The 17,179-nt window shown below is 32.7% G+C and overlaps 1 protein-coding gene across 1 annotated transcript in view; it reads left to right on the top strand.

Moving 5' to 3' along the window:
* The window catches only part of LOC115885936 (pyruvate dehydrogenase [acetyl-transferring]-phosphatase 1, mitochondrial), a 175,094-nt gene that overhangs the window by 43,234 nt on the left and 114,681 nt on the right, over positions 1 to 17,179 (top strand). The gene's annotated exons all lie outside the window — the stretch shown is intronic.

Here is a 17,179-nt window from a genome sequence, read left to right as displayed (position 1 = left end):
TAGTCAAAAAAATAGGCGACCGCAGAATAGAGCTCAAGTTACTGGAAACAGAGGACCAGGACCAATACTAGATAACACAGATGCAATAATAGATAGGCAAAAAAATAGGTGGCCGCAGAATAGAGCCCAAGTTACAGGAGACAGAGGACCAGGACCAATACTAGATAACAAAGATGCAATAATAGATAGGCAAAAAAATAGGTGGCCGCAGAATAGAGCCCAAGTTACAGGAGACAGAGGACCAGGACCAATACTAGATAACAAAGATGCAATAATAGATAGTCAAAAAAATAGGCGACCGCAGAATAGAGCTCAAGTTACTGGAAACAGAGGACCAGGACCAATACTAGATAACACAGATGCAATAATAGATAGGCAAAAAAATAGGTGGCCGCAGAATAGAGCCCAAGTTACAGAAGACAGAGGACCAGGACCAATACTAGATAACAAAGATGCAATAATAGATAGGCAAAAAAATAGGTGGCCGCAGAATAGAGCCCAAGTTACAGGAGACAGAGGACCAGGACCAATACTAGATAACAAAGATGCAATAATAGATAGGCAAAAAAATAGGTGGCCGCAGAATAGAGCCCAAGTTACAGGAGACAGAGGACCAGGACCAATACTAGATAACAAAGATGCAATAATAGATAGTCAAAAAAATAGGCGGCCGCAGAATAGAGCCCAAGTTACAGGAGACAGAGGTCCAGGACCAATACTAGATAACAAAGATGCAATAATAGATAGTCATAAAAATAGGCCACCGCAGAATAGAGCTCAAGTTACAGGGGACAGAGGACCAGGACCAATACTAGATAACAAAGATGCAATAATAGATAGTCAAAAAAATAGGCGACCGCAGAATAGAGCTCAAGTTACTGGAAACAGAGGACCAGGACCAATACTAGATAACACAGATGCAATAATAGATCGGCAAAAATATAAGTGGTCGCAGAATAGAGCTGGAGAAAAAACAGACGTCTTGTCATCAGAAGCAGCGACTACAACAAAACCTGATAAAGCAGTCGCGAGAAAACTAAGAGTTTATCCTTTTTCAGACAATTCCCATAATGCACCGGAAACTAATCGAAATGAAAAAATTCTCAAATCAGAAAATAATGAAAATGGAGAGGTCCCTGAATCAGAAACAAATCGAAATGAAAATAGAACTAAAGTATCTGTAGCTGATGAGAAGAATGAAGAATCACCGTTGAGTACACCGGCAACTCCCAACGAAGAACAGGATGAACTAGAAAGTCAGAATTTACCAATCAGAATAAGGGTTAAACTTCGAAGAGCAGTAAACAAAAATTTTTCTACTGTTAAGAAAATCTTATCCAAAGTTTTGCCCCACTTAAATAACTTACTGAGATATATCAAGGATGTGTGGATTCGTAACCTTTTAGTATTTGTTGAAAAACTTGCCACAACATGGATGGTTAGGAAAATTCCGTTTTTTTACATACCTCTCATTTTGGTGTATTCAGTTCTGCACATAGCGAATAGAGTTCTTAAATCTACTCTGGAGATAAATAAACTAAAACATAAAATATTAAAGAAATTACAAAAAATATTTAATAACGACTTCGACTTGGTATTGTCTATATTTCATTGATAATCTAGAGAGTTTTTGGATGCATAATATATTTTTGATGTACTGCTTAAAGGAACTGTTTAACACCTCTTAAGTGTTTTGGTTCATCTATTTTTCTGGGAATAAAAACTTTTCATCGCTTAAATGTTTTTTTTTTCAATAAGGTTTTTGTCTTACAAGTGTCACAGACCGGGAGGTGAAATATTTAAAAATATATTAAGAAATGATTGAGGGCACTAAGTAATTTAGATTCTAGTAAAATTAAAATATATGACTGTTACATATATAGATTCACTTCCAACAAACATTGCAGTTCAGTTATTAGCTTTCACGTGTTTATTTGGTAAAGAAATATGTGTATACTATTTAAAAAAATTGTTTACCTACAATTTAATGTTTACTTTTTTTTGCTGTCAGGGTTAATTTGGAAGGGACCTTCTTTATATAGGCGGGCTCCAAACCGCAGTCCTCAGGTTACAGTTGAGAGTTGGAACCTTTGGTGTTAAACAGCAAAATAAAACACTAAATCACCACAACACACCAAAACACTTTTACTTTTACACTGGACGCGCGTTTCGCTAACCATGTTAGCATCATCAGCAGATGATTATTACTGACTAGTTTATAATCATCTGCTGATGATGCTAACATGGTTAGCGAAACGCGCGTCCAGTGTAAAAGTAAAAGTGTTTTGGTGTATTGTGGTGATTTAGTCCTCAGGGTTATACTGAATTACTCATTCACTTGGAGAGTGTCTAAATCAACTATTACTCAGGAGCTATTTGACTTTATCTTATCTGCTTCTAACCTGCGTTATTGGCCAGTGCGTCTCAGTAGATTTAATTGTCTTGCTTTTGAAAATTACGACGAATTTTTCATAGTCTTCCGGAGTACGTCACCACACTGGTTGGAGCCAATATCATGACGTAGCTAGATCATTCTAAACTAGTTAACAATTTCGCCACTGAATCAATAGAAAATGTATTTCAATTAAAAAATCCTGCATAAATTTAAAATATAAAGATAAATAAAATTGTACAGTTAATACAGATGCCTGCAACTCAGAATAGAGCTGAAAAAAAACAGACGACTGTATAGACTATATATATATATATATATACAGGGTGTCCCAGAAATGAGTGCAGATATTTTAACTGGTAGTATAGTTCAACCCCAGAAACACGCCTATGAGTTTTTTTTTGCGAAAAAAAAATGTTGAAAATTTTATATTTTTCTTGACATTTTCCGGAAAATGTTGAAAAACTTTTTGTTCACTCCCCGGGAAATTCCTTTACCGGGCATAGAACTATTTGTCGGAGAGAAATGCAACGTTGCCACCTCCTACCATACCCACATTCTGCATGTTTATCTATAAATTCAATTATTTTAAGTTGCTACAGAAAAAAATACGAAAATTAATTTTATTCATATTAGTGTAGATTGCTCTACTAATTCTAGAGAAACGCGCAATATTTTAAATACTTTTTACAGTGGAGTAAACTGAAAAAATAAATCTTAACAATTATAAAAAAAATATTTTTTACGTGTAAAAAACTATTTGTTACACGTAAAAAACTATTTTTTACGCGTAAGAAAACATTCCTTTAATTTATTACTTTTTCAACATTTCAAACTACACTTTTTCAAACATTTCCTTCAAATTTTTGAATTTAATAGAATCTTCCTAAACAGTAGATGTTCTTTATAAAAATATTTTTAGATAATACCCTAAAATGAAAAAAAAATGCACACTATTTAATTTATTTTTATTGTATTATTAAATATAACATCCGCCACGGGGTCTCATCTTAGAAAACGCTAAAGACGCTACAGAAAACAAACTGATTTGTTTTCATTTGCGTTTTTTGCGAGACACGCCGAACGCTACACGCTTTTGGTGTGGCCACTCCTATATAATCCTGTTATTTTGTTTTAGTCGCTAAAAACGCTTTACGCTAAAAACGCAAAAAACGCTTTCTGTGTGGCCGTGGGCTTACGCTTCGTCCTACGTGACAAAAGCGAGCGTGCGACAACAGAGTGCGATGAGCGCGACTCGCGCGACATATTTCAATTGCCTGCGATGCTGCTTCAGTCGCTTTCATCTCCTACCTAGGACAGCATCGTAAGAAAACGTTGTTTGATAAATACGCGTCGCTCGGACCGCCCGAATCGCGCGCTTTTGTCTCCCACGTAGGACGAAGCGTTAAGGTGCGTATTCATTATCCGCACGAACGAACGAACGAATGTTCGCTAGTGGTATGGACGGGGACCGCACGATAGAACCGCACGAGAAGACCGCACGCATTTCTTCATTCGCGCGCCAGTTCAAATCGTCAAGATATTGTTATAAACCTGTTTTTTTTTGTTTATATACCGTCACTGAATTATCGCTAAGCAAGTTACTATGGAGCAGTGCATAAGGAGTCGGGCTAGGAAGCGAGAGACCGGAGTTCGAATCTCGGCCAGAACATCACTTTTTATTTTTTTTTTAAATACTGTTGTATTCTATAGTTTATTTTTGTAGTATAAGAAAAAGAACTATTTATTCTGTTTTTTTAATCTCCGTTATTAATATAAATTGATTGTTAGTACAATACCTCATTTAATATAAAATAATATTCTACTTTTTGAAATGTATCGGGCCCTAATTGTACCTAAAAGTAATATATTTTTAGTGATATACCATATTGTAAACTATTTAATATTTTAGTCACTTAAAAAGTTAATTTGCATTGAATAATTGCCTACCATTAAAGGAAATTTGAGCTATATAATCCTTGATGGGCATATTCTGGGTATGCAAATACTTCCTTTAAATTTTGGGTGTCGTTCAACCGATTTATTCTCAAAACCAGAAACTTCTACATATAAAAAGAAGCAGAGGTCACTAATTATAATAAACTTCACCCTTGGTATTACTTCCACTAATTATAATAAACTTCACCCTTAGAATTACTTCTATCACAATTACAATACGTTCATCTGCATTGGCATTTTCTACTTTTCGATGGGAAACAATAAACTTCCCAATATTTTTTAAATGATGTAACAATTCCTCTTGTGGTTACTTTTCCATAGATATCCTCAACTCTGTCCTCATGTGAATTCAGAGGCAATGAAAATGAAAATTATTTACCATAAACATCGCAAACTAAAAACCTAATAAACAATTTTATACCGAATATAGAAATAAATTCAGTATTCTTACCTATCGTCCAAATCCATGTTAATAGATAATTATTATTTTTAAATATATTTTTGGAACTGCTGGTTTTAGTAATTATTAAATTAAACGAACTAAAAAGTCTTAAAATAAACAATTCTTAACCATAACCCCAAAAATTGCAGATCTCCTGTCAACTTTCTTTATTTTTTATTTATTCATTATTTTCCTAGTGACGTCACAGGTGGTATGCGCGAACTGAACGAAATTGGAGCCGCTATCGATCATACCTTGTATTCTTTGTACCATGACGTCTAAACGCCTTTGATGTACCGACTCGAAGCGGATGGTCGAGCGCACGAACGAACGAACGGCCGCATGCGTTCGGTCCCCGTCTAAATATACCGCACTTTCATTCGTTCGTTCGGATAATGAATACGCACCTTAAATCTGAAGGCGCACGCAGGCGAACGCCTTTGATGTAACGACTCGAAGCGGATGGTCGAGCGCACGACCGAACGAACGGCCGCATGCGTTCGGTCCCCGTCTAAATATACCGCACTTTCATTCGTTCGTTCGTTCGTTCGTTCGTTCGGATAATGAATACGCACCTTTACACATACGCTTTGAAGTCGAGGACCCATAGTAGGTCATTTGGCTCACGAATTTCTTTCAAAACTGACATGTTATTGTTTGACATTTTGGCAGGGATCGTGATATCTTCTCCGTAATATGTAACGCAAAAACCGATTTGGGCCTTACTGAGTTATGAATATCTGAAGGAACTGTAATATACAGGGTGGTCCGAACTGTATTCCGGAAACTTCGGCAGCATATTATGCAGATAAAAATAAATAAAAAAGTTTGTATAAATGTATGTCCTAAAATGCTTAGTTTTGGAGATACAGGGTGTAGAAATTTAATTTTTATTTCTCCATTTTTTCCAAATAATTTCTGAAGTAACAAGTCAATATTTGGATGAAAATTGGTGTCTGGGAGTTTTTTGACATGAGAAATTTGATTTTAATGTCACTATGACCTACTTTTAGAGGGCGCCACCTACATATTTTTTAACTGGTTTAAGGAGTAATAACTTTTCGTCCGTACGTACCTGTTCGTACCTTCGTACCTGTATAAAACTACTGAGCAAAAAAATATACATTTACCACGTTGTTGTTGTTTGTTTACCACGTACTTTGTCTTCAAGTAAAAAAACAATCAAACATTTATGTAGGTAGCATCTTAATTTGGTTTTGTCTTCTTCTTTCTTTCTTCTTCTTCTTTCTCAGCCTGGTTCCATCCAGTGTTGGATATAGGCCTCTCCTAGGTTTTTCCATGCTTGGCGATCTCTAGCCAATCTTATCCATTGTCTTCCCGCCACTGCCCTGACGTCATCGACCCATCTCTTTTTTGGTCGGCCCACACTTCTTGTTGTTCCCCTAGGTCTCCATAGGATTACTTTTTGGGGCCATCGGTCTGGATCCTGTCTTGCCACATGTCCTATCCATTGCCACTTCAGACTTGCCACTCTTTTAACGACATCTATTAATTTTGTTTTTGACGTATGTGGGTATTCCGTATTTTTTCCCTAATGGTGACTCCCAACATGATTCTTTCCATGGCTCTTTGTGCTACTCGTAGTTGTTCTGCTGTTTTTCGAGTAATTGCCATAGTCTCTAAGCCATACGTAAGCACAGGTAGAATGCAGCTGTCGTAAGCCTTTTTCTTTAGGTTCATGGGCACCTTTTTATCCTTGAAAATATCGCTCATATTTCCAAATGCTACCCATTTGGAAATGCTACCCATTGGTTTTGTCTTACATGAAGTCATTTGTTTCAACGATATTTCCACAACATTTAAGTAACAAAATGTTAGAAAACATTGTAGTCGCATAGGCAAGGATATATAGAATAAGGATATTCGACTGGCCGAAAAAAAACGTGCCGTATTTTGTCGAGGAAGTCGATTTCGTCACGACCAATGGGCGTCGAGTATTTGAAATTGAAAACATATAAATTCACGGTAACCTATGTTTTTTGATCATTTGACACATTTGACTGACAGATGTAATGAGGTTATTATTGTAATTTATATTTCCAAACGTTTTTTTTAATAAATAGTTTATTTTAATGTTGTTTCCTACAGGTTTGGTTTGGCCTTCTATATTCTGGTATTTGTCTACTAATAAATAATATCTTATTTTGTATTTCAATGTATGGAAATTCGAAAGTTTTGCATCTGAAGCCACAAAGAAATTTCGCTCTATAGTGAGAAAAATGTTATATCTTTTTAGTCGTGTAGAATTACAAAATTTCTTATTTCAAATGTTCTAAATATGAGTGCTTAATGTCAAAAATTTAAATATATACTTCAAATATTATTTCAAGTTATATCCTTTGCCCTTTGGAAGTAAACAAATATTGAAGAAAGTGTTGTGCCTTCACAATTTAAATTGGCATTAGAGGGAATTAGGTATAGATTTCCTTGATTTACTAATGAAATTGATCATAGAAATTGATAATATACTATTTTATATTCACTCGTTCAAGTGCTGATCTATTTTTAAATTGAATACCGATGTAAGTATTACCTATGTATAACACGATATAAATAATTTAAGGACATAAGAAATTAAAATTTCAAATGCCTATATTGATTATTTTTCCAGTTTTATTCAAATATATTGAAGTTAATATGGAAACAAAAGTTCATAAATATTATTCTTAATAACAAGAATTGAAATTTGAGGATAAGTTTGAAAAGCCATGTCAGAAGGGTAGGATTAAAGACAAAGTATTAAGGTAACATATATTTGCATAAAGTTTTAATAACACTGACAATTTGTTTATGTTTATTAATTAAAATTTAGTTGCAATTGAGTTCATATTCTAACATTTGTGAGAAAATTTTATTTATATATGTACAGGGTGGGTCAAATTCGACGCTTTTTAATGGAAACACCCTTTTCTATAGAAGATAGAGGAAAACTAATACCGGTGTCTGGAGCTCAATTTTCATCAAAAACATGATGGTGAAAACCGCACATCAATAATATCTGTTACCGTTTCGGAGTTACGGGGTGTTTTTCAGAAGGACCCCTTATTGATGATATGCCCTTAATGGAACTCGAAAACATATTTTTCCAGCAAGACAACGGACGCACCGCCTCTGAACGCTGAAGTTATCAGCAAATTTTTGCATCCAATTTCAAGAATAATTGAATAGCTAACCAAGATTTCAGCCGTTGGCCTCGAGGCCGCCTGACTTAGTGCCCATGGATCTAATCCTATGGATATATTTGCGGAAAAAATAAAGGTTCCTTATTCTTCCGTATAATCTAGACAAGAATTAGAAATACTTAGCCGTTATGAGAGGGTATCGTTCACCCCTACTGAGTTAATAAATTCCGCGAGAAATGTTCAAAAACTGCCCTGTCTGTCCATAACAGAAGACGGTTGATATGTCGAACACCTGTAGCAAAATCTCATGTCTTGGTTTGCTATTTATCTTTGTTGTTTTTATTATTATTGATATTAGATATAGTTTAAATGTGTTGATGTTGGTTAAACGTATTTTAAATAATTATAAAATTCTGCATCTCTCATAGCAAATATTATTTTCGTTTTAATTGATGCTCACAGCTCACAGCTTGATTTTTTTGCATTACAGCTGGTGCCTTTCAAAGCCTACTCATTTAAAGTGCGAATTTTTATATACTCTATATCTCGAAGAGGAATGGAGCAAAATATCAGGTGTGTTATATTTTTGGAAAGGTAATTTTAAGTTCTTTTCAATAAACTAAAAATATACAGGGTGTCCCATATAAAAAATAAATTTTTCTGTTCATAATTCTTAAATTATTAATTTTAAAAAAATTATACTTAAACCATTAAATTCTACGTAAAAAGGTGCTTTGGAAATGTTTTCATAAAAATACAAAATTTTCCATGGCAAAAAAGTTACAGCGATTAGTTAAAAGTGTATATTTTTGAAAAACACCCCGTAACTCCGAAACGGTAACAGATATCGATATGCGGTTTTCACCATCATATTTTTGACAAAAATTGAGCTCCAGACACCGATATTAGTTTTCGTCTATCTACTATAGAAAAGGGTGTTTCCATTTAAAAGCGTCGAATTTGACCCACCCTGTACATACCTGAATATTATGCCGCTTTTTTATTTTAAAGTATGCCGACTTTGCTGCTATTTTTTATACTAGTAATATTGTATACTGTAGGTATCGTATTCATATATAATTATATATTCATATATATATATATTATATATATATATATATATATATATATATATATATATATATATATATATATATATATATATATATATATATATATATATATATATATATATATATATATATATATATATATATATATATATATATATATATATATATATATATATATATATATATATATATATATATATATATATATATATATATATATATATATATATATATATATATATATATATCAGTAGTATAAATACTTACTTTCTTACTATGCGTACTTATATCCTTTATAGTCTTTCTAAGTGCATATAATACTACTTTTTTAAGAGAAGGCAGTTTTTAATAATCTATTGTTAATTTCCCTAATTCTGTGTCCCCTGGTTCTGCTATACAACAATTATATATTTTTTATCATTACTGATTTTAAAAGTTTCTTTTCAAAGAATTTAACCATATACTTTTTTTTCAGAGTAATTGGGCTGTTCCTGAACAATATTGAATATAAATATTCAAAAATATGATTGATAACTGCATATCCTACTAAGGAGAGCAATACCAAAATCCTATTAGAGAAATAAGTAAAAATTATGTTTTACTTGTATAATTTTCTTGGTATTTGTCCACCATTATTTGTGACTTTGAAATTAAATAGTCAAAAAGAATTTAGTACCAGTTTTTATTTCCCAAAAAAATTAATTGTTAAAATAATTATTGCTAAAGATACAGTATATAATATTTTGTTTAAAATTGATAATAAACAATATTTCTGATGTTAGATATATATTATCAACCAACCAAACCAAAAAAAAGTTGATGCCAATTCTTTGTATAACATACGTACCCCTATGGTATTCAACTTGTCATTGTTCTTTTAATTAGATACACAATAAACACATTAATTCTTTTATTAAACAACCAAAACTAACTACTTAAATTCACAATATAAATATTACAATAAATGTACAAGCTTTGATCACTTCCTATTATTAATACCTGACTTCACACTTTATAACTATATACCCGTTCTCAAAAAATAGAACATAAAGATATCGTTATTGCACTATTATAGAAATATATTCCATGTATTATTAACTACCTATAAATACAATACCCACATCTTCTTTTACGCGAATAGTGCGTTAGGAGGTAGTAATATTGCCTGCATTGTACATCGTACAAATTGGCTAGAATTTATTAATATCCTTGCAAACATTTCTCTTTCAAAGGGTCTAAATGTTTTGCCTTTTTACTGTGTCCCTCTAATATGTTATCAATTAACAACAGTTATCAAGTGATCTGGACAATAAGAATTATTTTGCCTTTTTTTCAAACTAAACTCTTTAAACAAACTATATAAATAAAATTTATCTCATAACCTAATTTGCTGCTAGAATTTCTTTCTTGCTATTCTATGTTCCTCTATTGTTATTCTTCACAATATCAATTTCTATGAGCAATATCATTACTAAATCAAGGAAATCTATTCTTAATGCCAATTTAAAAGCGTAAAAAAGGGGGAACACTAGAGCGGCAAGCTCTCTCGCCAAAACCAATAGCCGCGTAAGCGCCAGTCAGCCCAGAGATGTATTCAAAAAAATTTTACACGTGACGTAAAAAATTATTCGACTGGTGCTAGAACATAATTTAGATACACGTTTTTTAAATTGTTGACTTTAAATAAATATGCATTCTCAAAGAAAAACATTTAAAAAACAAATTAATTAATTTATTTCTAGAAATAACAGCAAAATGAAATAGGTACATTGATTACTTATAGTTATTTACGAATGTTTCTAAATTAGGAGCTTTCGGTTTTTGTTTGCTACATTTAAGTTCTTAGTAATATTCTTTAAGGTATAATAATTTCTAACTTTTGCGTATAAATTTAACAAAAAATACATTATAGGAAAATTTTGATTGATGGTTGAATTTAATTGTCTGAAATAATTTAACGAATTTACATAATATATTTTCATTTAAGAAAAGTTCTTCAAAATTGTTCTGAAAAATTTTATAAAAAAACTTTTTTAAAAACAAGTTTTTATTTAAATACACTAAAAAGAATAAAATAAACTTTTTCTTTAGAACTTTTATTATGAACTTATAACGTCATTACACAATTTTAATATTATATAAAAGCTTGTCGCGAGATTTGAGTGTACAGTTGCACTCATAAAAATCTGGTACGACAACTTTATCTTGTAATTCCTGGTCTAGTGGTCTATCATAACACAAACTTTGAAAATGAGACATGGTAGACACAGGTTTTAGTTAATTTACTTGTTTATCGATTTAGAGAAATCTCACGACAAGCTTTTATATATCTAATATTAAAATTGTGTAATGACGTTCTAAGTTCATAATAAAAGTCTTAACGAAAAAGAGTTTATTTTATTCTTTTTAGTGTATTTAAATAAAAGCTTGTTTTTAAAAAAGGTTTTTTTATAAAAATTTTATAGACTTAAAAAAAACGACAGCTGTCAAATTTGACAGTTCAAATGTGAGACAAATAAAATGAAAACCGACTATGGGGTAGGGGGCGTCCAATATATCGATTTTTATCAAAATCGGACAAATTTGAAATTATTTGACAGCTCTCACATTTGACAGCTCAAAATTTTTTTCTTTCATTTTAGCCCACGGCCATCATCGATTTTTATCAAAATCGGACAACTTTGAAATTTTTTTGACAACTGTCAAATTTGACAGCTCAACATTTTTTTTTCATTTTCGCCCATGGCCGTCCTATATATCAATTTTTATCAAAATCGGACAACTTTGAAATTTTTTTGACAGCTGTCAAATTTGACAGCTCAAATTTTTTTTCTTTCATTTTAGCCCATGGCCATCCTATATATCAATTTTTATGAAAATCGGTTGACTTTGAAATTTTGACATGTCATTAAACTGTCATTTTTTCAAGATGGCCGCCCATATATTTTTTTTCATATGTATATACCCACAATATACCTATACAGGTTGTTAAATTGTTCATTACTCGCGGCAAGAGTTTTATGGTTGAAATAACCTCGGCCCGCTCGTCGATAGACGACGCGACGGGACGAGTCGGCAGAAAAATCAATAATGCATACGTTCTCAATAGGCAGTATTGCCATTCTGTTTCCCTATAAGTAACTGTCGAGTTAACAACCTGTATATACAGTGTGACCCACTCAAGACCGGGCACCCTCCATAAAATCTGTGTTTATAGTCCGATTTTGATGATTTTTTTTTCAAATATAACGTTTCAAAAAATGTACTTTAGGGCTCAATGTCATGTTAATTCACAAAAAACAAGGCCTACTTAATAAAGTTTTTGTGGTGAAAAATTTGCAAAATCATATTAGCGATTTTTTTTAAAAAAATTGAGTACACCCCTACATTCGGCATCCCCCAAAACAGTTCTGTACCAAATTTCGTTTAAAAATATTAATTATTAATAATTCTGCAGTTAAATTAAATAATTCCCTATTTTTGCCAATTTAACGATGAGTTATCACGTAACCCTTGAAAAAAACAATCCACAACAATGGGTTTTATTAGCTGTCAATTCTTGCAGCGTAGAATTGAATATTAATTTAATAGCACGCAGAAAAGTGTTGTATCAAGAAATATTATTTGCATTATGGAACAATTAAATATTAGGGATAAAATTGAAATGATTCGTTTAGTGGGTGATAACTATCTTCAAGCAGGAGAAGCTGCCAGAGAATTTAACAACAGACATCCCGACAGACCTGCAGTAAGTAGAAGCACGGTTCAACGAATAAATAGAGTTTTTAATGAAACTGGTTGTGTGTCAAAATACTTACTAAAAAACAGAAGGCCGGAACATTGAATAAATAGGCGGAATGAGGAAATATTAGAATATTTTCGTAACAATCCTCGTGCAAGCATTAGAGGCGCCAGTGTTGATTTGGATATACCAAGGGAAAATATTAGGAGATGTTTGCGAACTAATAAAGTTAAACCCTTTAAACCAAAGATTTTACACACTTTGGAAAACGGAGATGATGTTAGACGATTAGAATTCTGCTTATGGGCTCAAGCAGAGTATTTAAATAATAGAAATTTCTTAAAAGAAATTTTATTTAGTGATGAGGCAACATTTAGTACAAACGGAGTAGTATCCTCTCAAAATTCGCGATTCTGGGCAGTCGAAAACCCTGAATGGGTGATCAATACAAGAAGACAGTATTCTCAGAAATTAAATGTGTGGTGTGGCATACTTGATGATAGAATCATTGGTCCATATTTTTTTGAGAGAAATTTGAATAGTCCAACGTTTTTGAATTTTCTGATTAATGACTTTTGGGATGCAATACATAATTTACCATGCCAAACCCGTTTGAATTTAAAATTTCAATTGGACGGATCACCTGTGCATAACGCGGCAGTTGTCAGGGAATGGTTAAATGAAAATTTTGAAAATAAGTGGATAGGTCGAAATAGCCCGCTAATTGAGTGGCCACCGAGATCCCCGGACCTAACACCCCTTTATTTCTTTCTTTGGGGTTTCTTAAAGCAACAAGTTTACAAGTCTAGACCTCAATCTGTAGATGAATTACGTATTAGAATTACAGAGGCTTCTGCAAATATTACACCACAGCAGCTTAGGAATGTAACTGTTAATCTAAGAAAAAGATGCGACAAATGTATTGAACTGAATGAAGGGCTGGTAGAAGCAACTAGAATTATTTGAATATGTTTATCTTATTATTCGGTTATTGTGTTGCTTGTAGTATTTTTATCATTGTTTGTAATAAAACTCGTTGTCGTGGATTGTTTTTTTCAAGGGTTACTTGATAACTCATCGTTAAATTGGCAAAAATAGGGAATTATTTAATTTAACTGCAGAATTATTAATAATTAATAATTTTAAACGAAATTTGGTACAGAACTGTTTTGGGGAATGCCGAATGTAGGGGTGTACTCAAATTTTTTGAAAAAAAATCGCTAATATGATTTTGCAAATTTTTCACCACAAAAACTTTATTAAGTAGACCTTGTTTTTTTGTGAAATAACATGACATTGAGCCCTAAAGTACATTTTTTGAAACTTTATATTTGAAAAAAAAAAATCATCAAAATCGGACTATAAACACAGATTTTATGGAGGGTGCCCGGTCTTGAGTGGGTCACACTGTATATATATAATTTCAGCCCGATCCATTCATAAATAGAATTTTAAAAAATCAAAAACCTCAAAAATGCCGCCATTTTGACAGCTGTCAAAAATTCGGGTCATGCCTTACAAAAAAATGTATTGTCATCGGGACTGAACCTACATGCCAAATTTCAATCTCCTACAATAAAAGGAAGTGGTTTTAATTTAGCTTACAAGATTTGCCCCGAACAAACATACATACATACATAGATAGTTATATACAAAGCAAGTTAAATAAAAGCTTATAAAAATAGCCTCCAATGAGGAAACTAAATAAAAAAATGGTCACTTGGCATTAGCAAGCCTCCAAATAAGTAGTCTTCATCGTTTTGAAAAGCACTAAAGTGTGAATATACTTTTGAATTGAACATTAATTTTGAATTGAATTGAAAATTAAACAGACTATATTTTGAATTATTTCCATAATTATTTGTGCAACCAGCAGCCGCACATCCCGGAAAACCTTTTCCCATTCCATCAATAAAAATAAAATTGAAATAAAAGCACAAATACCTATGGTTAAATATAAGAAAAAAAATCGAATTAAAATCTTTCGTAATACGGCCCTACGCGCCACCGGTGGAGGCTATGCATCGACTGAATGAGGCTGACTGTCGGTCGCTTAATTCAGTTAGCGCATCGTCGGAGTGGGGCCTTTTAAATTCGAGCGTGGGAAAAATTGGCGAGTGTCAAAGCTATGTTATTCTGTAAGCTGTGCCCCGGCAACTAGGCGCATTTGGATTGTTCTAATGGCCAGTGGCGTATCGTTTTTTGGAACGAATTTAATTAGTAAAGTAATTAGTAATTTTTTTACTCCATATTAATATACTATATTTACACTTTTTCGTCAGATGACTTTTGTTAGAAGGTCTAATATAATAATATAATTAATATCCCACATATACTTATTTTGAAACGTTAGTAGTTTTCGAAAATCGCTCCAACGTCGATTTTCAATTTAAACTTTCAGCACAGTTTGAAGAATATAAATATTTTCAGTACTTCCTATACCTAAAATCAACTTCCTATACCTAAAATCAATATTTAATGAGAAAATTGTGTTTTTTTGAAAATATAAGACAAGATTTGACTTTCGTCCGCGACAGACCGTCCTTCGTGTTTTTTCAAGATCGGACGAACTCCGTCGGACGGAGCATACGCGCCCATATGAAATTGTTGTCTGAGGGGTAGGCAACTTTAATAATATTTTGAAGATATATAAATTCCCCATTGAACACCGGAAAAATATACTGGGTGTTCCATTTAAAATAAAGGAGTAACTTGCTTTTAAAAGTACTAATGTTCCATATTGTAATGAAGTTCGTTGATTTTTTTATTTAACCTGTTAAATGCTAGGCGTGAACATTAATAAAACACGGCACGATAGCGCGGAGTGAAAGTACTTCGCTGGTACACCGAAGGGCCCGGGTTCGATCCTGCCTTGGGACCTAACTTTTTTATTTTTTTATCGTTAATATTCTCATGGTAAATGTTTAAATATTTGTTTTTTTATCACCAGGACGGATAGCGTTTGTGGATTTATGAACCATACTGTATATAAGTAGAATTTGATATGTTCATTTGTTTTGAAGGATTATGGTAACAAATAATTCTTAGACAAGCTTAGTATGGTTTATTTTTATTTTTAGAACTGTTATGATAGTCTAAAACTGAAAAATACTTTTAATATTAAAAATTATTTGCTGATAAAATTGTGTTAAATATTTCGTCGATTTGCATGGAGACGTTGAAGTTTTTTTTTGGTACAAACAGCAAATGGTTTTTTGTAGGATCGACGGGTAAAAACCGTTTTTTTTTACTGTAAGGAATCTTGATGGGAGGTAGGACGATGGTAACCGAACGTGGTTCGTGGTTCCCGACGGGAAAGATTATTTAAGCGACGGGAGCGCGAAAACGGAGTTCTTCCTGTTGAGACTAAATACCGGTGATCTTTTCTAAGTAAACCTCGCGAGTCTGATCCGTTTTTTTATCAGCGCTGCTGTAAAAACCGAATTCTTGAGTTTTATAGTAAAAGTACCGTATCTCCGTTTTTGATTTTAAATAAGTATAAATCGTGGTCGCAGAGATTTGATTTAAAATAAGTCTAAACCGTATTTCTGATTTATGAGTATAGATAGTTAAAAACCGAGCATTTAAGTTTTTTTATACCCGACCGTGAATAGACAACCAGACCGTTTCGTTTTGATCCGACGCCGATTTTCTTAAGTTTTCTTTATACCTGACCGTGAATAATTAGTGTGCCTGGATTCCGGGCTGCTGTAGGCGATTCAGACAACCAGACCGTTTCGTTTGATCCGACGCCGATTTCCTTCAGAAAAAAAAGGTAATCGCATTCTTTTTTTTTGTAACCGCCAGATACCCCATTAGAGTTCTACTAATCGCAAATTTTAGTTTCAGCACAGTAGAGTTTTTATTTTATTTATATGGTATAAAATTCCTTTACGGAGGAGAAGTTAATTAAGGTTCCTCTTTTGTTTTACCATGATAATATTTCTTACGTATTTGATTTATTTAAAGATGCATGTGAATATGTATTGCTAGTATTTTCTATAATAATATTTCTTTACAGGTTTGAATTTAGATAATATGAACTTAATTATGTGCTATTGTAATTAACTGATTTAATTTCTCTGTATTAGATTTTGCGATATTTCCTGTTTTAATATTTTCTTCATATCTGATTTATTTGAAGATATTGGATTCGTAATTAATTTATTTAAATAAACCTCGTTATGGAATATATTCGACTTTAACTGGCGCTACCCGTATTGGCCGAGGTGGTCTCTCAAACACTTTAAACTTTGGGGGTGGCGCCCGAGAACAAAAAGACCGACTGTTAGGCGTTAGTAATAGCTCTCTAGGAAATAAGACTGTTACAATATTAATTTTGTCTCACCCTGTATAACTTTTCGGGTTAAATTTCAATTTGGTTTAACATACAATGGTTACTGTAATTAAATATCAGGCTATACAAGG

This window comes from Sitophilus oryzae, unplaced genomic scaffold (genome assembly GCF_002938485.1).
Source record: "Sitophilus oryzae breed Bouriz unplaced genomic scaffold, Soryzae_2.0 scaffold_465_pilon_pilon, whole genome shotgun sequence".
NCBI classification, from domain to species: domain Eukaryota; kingdom Metazoa; phylum Arthropoda; class Insecta; order Coleoptera; family Curculionidae; genus Sitophilus; species Sitophilus oryzae.
Note: the sequence above shows the minus strand (reverse complement) of the source record. Positions and strands in the feature narration are given on the sequence as shown.